Consider the following 4,515-nt stretch of genomic DNA (forward strand, 5'->3'; position numbering starts at 1 on the left):
TCTTCCAGAATCACTGAAGTCCAGTGGCAAGAAAAAAGTCAAGATGACTGGCAATGGCCCAGGATGCAATAGTGTTTATTACCTTCATATGAGACGTCACTTGCCTTTTCCACCTACTCATAGTTACAGAAACTTTTCAAAGCATTTGATTAACTTCCTTTCCTTTGCTTATAGTTTTCCAGGAATAAGCAGATAGGATCCTCACCACAAAGATGTTCATGCAAACAAAGTGCTCATGTCAGGAGAAGAGAAATATCAACCTCCAAGCAAATTGACCTTGAGAAAGAGAAAAATTATGAAAGAAATGAAGGCGGTGGGAAACATGTCAGAGACATGCTTGGGTAAAGCAGCTTGAGTTAGTTGTCTTATAACTCTTACAATTTGTCTTATGCTTTGTGAGAAGTTTCCATGATCTCTCTGGAATCACCAAACACAAACGTTCTCTTCCCACTGATAATCTTTGGGAAGGAAAGCTTGGGAGTAGTTGGTTGCCTTTAAATAGGCTTTCACTTTTCAAATAAGTCTACAATGAAAGTCTGGCCTTGATCACACTGCAGCCCTGGCCACCCTCTCCAACCCCTTATGTGCTTTCACTCATTCCTGGCACACAAACCATTCCCTGGGCCTGGAAGGCAATTCTTCCTCATTATTGCCATTTGAAATCAGTCCCTTCCTTCAAGGCCTAGCTCAGGTACCATTTATGCCATGATGCCTTCCCTGATACCCCCAACTAAAAATGAACCAGAGTTCTGCAAATATTCATTTCTGTGTCTGAGTTTCTCCTCTACCTTTATTGCATTCTACCTTTTGTCATACAGATTTAGGTATATTTTTTATCTTTCCTATTAGATTGTAAGCTCTTTGAGGACAGAAATGCTATCAGTTTTCTCTCATCCATTCCTGGCCCCTAGTAAGCATTTGATAAGTGAGGATAGCATTTAATACTTCAGTCAGGATCAGAAACTATCTTTCCAGTAAGAAAAAAGCTCAGGACCCAAAATAAAGGGATTTTGTCAAATAAATGAGTGGCACAGACAGAGACAGAAGCTGGAACTCCTTGGCTCTTGTTCTAGGAATAGCTAAGAGGCAATGTAGCCTAGTGGAAAGACCACTGGAGAACAAAGCAGAAGACCTTGGCTTCTGTAGAAGCCAAGAAGAATGTAGGCTCATTTACCATTTGTATCACCTTGGGTAAATGACTTAACTTCTTAGGGCCAGAGTTTCCTCATATAAAATGAAGAGGCTGTACTAGATGACTTCTGTAGTCTCATCAAGCTCTAAAATTCTAATTAAATTATTTATGAGCTTATGTTATAAACTCAGGATAAAGATTCTGAGCAGTCCAGGGTCAGGAGCTACATAGAGGTCTAAATAACAGCTGAACGGCGCCAGCAGCTAGAATGACATTTGATAGTAACCTTTCAGAGGAAGGAGCTCTTTATATGCTTCCTGTCTAGGGTCCAAATTGATCCCAGAATGTAGGCAGGCTTAAGTTCACAGGGTCAGATATATAAATTCTCCTGGCTTCTTCATAATAGCAGTGTCTAAAATGATAGCCACTTTGGGGGAGGGTACGGAGGCACAGTTTTTCCTTCTGATCTACAAAATATGGTACCATATTGGTCGCTGGAAAAATTAATTTCTGACCTGAAAAAAATCTTTAAAACCTAGAGATTTTTGTGAATTTAATTCAATTCAACAAGAATTTATTAATTATCTACTTAGCACAGCAGCAGCCCTCATTTCTCCACAGTGGTCAGCTACAACCCCCAACTCTCCAGCAACCATGTCAAAGGGACCCGCAGTTGGCATTGATTTTGGCACTACTTACTCCTGTGTGGGAGTCTTCCAACATGAGAAAGTGGAGATCATTGTTAATGACCAAGGAAATAGGACCACCCCCAGCTATGTCGCCTTCACCTACACGGAATGTTTAATCAGTGATGCTGCAAAGAATCAAGTTGCAATGAACCCTACTAACACAGTTTTTGATGCCAAACGTCTGATTGGTTGCAGATTTGATGATGCAGTTGTACAGTCAGACATGAAGCACTGGCCTTTTACGGTGGTGAGTGATGCAGGCAGACCTAAGGTCCAAGTGGAGCACAAAGGGGAGACCAAAAGTTTCTATCCAGAAGAAGTGTCTTCTATGGTCTTGACCAAGATGATAGAAATTGCTGAAGCTTACCTTGGGAAGACCATCACAAATGCCATCGTCACAGTACCAGCCTATTTCAACAATTCCCAATGTCAGGCCACTAATGATGCTGGAACCATCACTGGTCTCAATGTGCTCCAAATCATCAATGAGCCAACTGCTGCTGCTATTGCTTATGGCTTGGACCAAAAGGTTGGTGCCAAGAGAAATGTGTTGATCTTTGACCTTGGAGGTGGTACTTTCAGTGTCTCCATTCTTACCATTGAAGATGGCTTCTTTGAGGTCAAGTTCACAGCTGGGGATACCTACTTGGGTGGAGAGGACTTTGACAACCGAATCGTCAACCATTTCATTGTGGAGTTCAAGCAAAAGCACAAGAAGGACATCAATGAGAACAAGAGGGCTATTCGCCATCTTCGCACCGTCTCTTCTAGCTCCCAGGCCAGTATTGAGACTAACTCCCTCTGTGAAGGTATTGACTTCTATACATCAATCACTCGAGCCCATTTCGAAGAGCTGGAATGCTGATCTCTTCCATGTGGAAAAGGCCTGAAGAGATAACAAGCTAGATAAATCACAGATTCGTGACATCGTCCTGGTGGGTGGTTCTACTCGAATTCCCAAAATCCAGAAGCTTCTGCAAGACTTCTTCAATGTCAAGGAGCTCAACAAGAGTATCAATCCTGATAAGGCTGTTGCTTATGGTGCAGCTGTCCAGGCTGCCATTTTGTCTGAAGATAAACATGAGAATGTGCATAACTTACTGCTGTTGGATGTCACTCCTCTTTCCCTTGGATTTGAAACTGCTGATGGAGTTATGACTGCTCTGATCAAACTTCTTACCACCATCCCCACCAAGCAGACACAGACCTTTACCCTCTATTCGGACAACCAGCCTGGTGTGCTTATTCAGGTTTATGAAGGTGAGAGGGCAATGACAAAGGATAACAACCTGCTTGGCAAATTTGAGCTCACAGGAATCCCCCCAGCACCCAGAGGTGTTCCTCAGATTGAAGTGACATTTGACATTGATGCAAATGGCATTCTCAGTGTTTCTGCCGTGGATAAGAGCACAGGCAAGGAGAACCAGATCACCATCACCAATGATAAAGGACGTCTGAGCGAGGAAGACATTGAGCGTATGGTCCAGGAGGCTGAGGATGAGAAGCAGAGAGACAAGATGTTTTCTAAGAATTCTCTTGAATCTTATGCTTTCCACATGAAGGCTACCATGGAAGATGAAAAACTGCAAGGAAAATTGGTGATGAAGACAAACAGAAGATCCTTGACAAACATAATGTAATGAAATAATCAACTGCCTGGATAAGAACCAGACTGCTGAGAAGGAAGAATTTGAGCATCAGCAGAAGGAGTTGGAGAAAGTCTGCAACCCCATCATTACTGAGCTGTACCAGAGTGCAGGGGGCATGCCAGGAGGCATGCCGGGTGGATTCCCAAGGGGTGGAGCAGCCCCATCTGGAGGTGCTTCTTCTGGTCCCACCATTGAAGAGGTGGACTAAACAACAGAAGAAAGAGCATTCCACACAGCTTTTCCAAAAATTGAAGGACTCAAAATTTGTAGCCAAGGCAGTAGCAGTTTAAAAGTAACGTTTAAGTTACTGTGTAAATCTGGGCATTCTGAATACTTGAGGGAAAGAAGTGAACAACATTGTACTTTATCAGTACTGTAAACAAGTGGAAATGCAATTCTTGTCCTGGAGAATAAAAATTATTTAAAATTGACACCATAAAAAAAAGAATTTATTAATTACACACTATGTGCCAAGCACTAAACCAGGAACCAGGGATACAAAGAAAAAAAATGGAACTGTCCATATTTTCAGGGAACTCCCATTCTCCTGAGGGAAAACAACATATTGTCCTAGGATCATGCAAAAGACTTCAAAGGTCATGTGGTACAATTCTGTCATAGATGGACGAACAGAGACTTAGAAAACTTAAGTGAGAGCTGAGATTTGAAACTAGTTCCTCTGATTCAGTCACTCCACATTTCCTTTCACTTTTAACTAAAATAGTGGACTAGGAATTTCAGGTTCCATCCCTGAGTAAATTTTTTCAATTTGATGCCTTCTTACGAAATGGGGGTTCTTGATACTGAGTGATTTCACTAGGGAGCAGCAACGTTCAATGGGTTTCTGTTTTCTCATGGCTCTGGGCCATTTGGTCCCAAACCAAACCCCCAAGAACAGAGCCTGGTCATCCATATGGGCAATTTCCACTACTGGAAAGCATGAGGGGGACCCAATCACCTGCTCCTCACCTGATGTGAGCACTGAAAACAGTTGCATAATTCTGTTGAGGCTCCACTCCATGTGGTATGAGCAGAGAGAAGCAAT

At 42.4% G+C, this 4,515-nt stretch overlaps 1 pseudogene; it reads left to right on the forward strand.

Moving 5' to 3' along the window:
* Positions 1–1,786: 1,786 nt before the first annotated feature.
* Positions 1,787–3,762, forward strand: LOC140498369 (heat shock cognate 71 kDa protein-like; annotated as a pseudogene).
* Positions 3,763–4,515: the final 753 nt, after the last annotated feature.

Source organism: Notamacropus eugenii, chromosome 4 (assembly GCF_028372415.1).
Source record: "Notamacropus eugenii isolate mMacEug1 chromosome 4, mMacEug1.pri_v2, whole genome shotgun sequence".
Lineage (NCBI taxonomy): Eukaryota > Metazoa > Chordata > Mammalia > Diprotodontia > Macropodidae > Notamacropus > Notamacropus eugenii.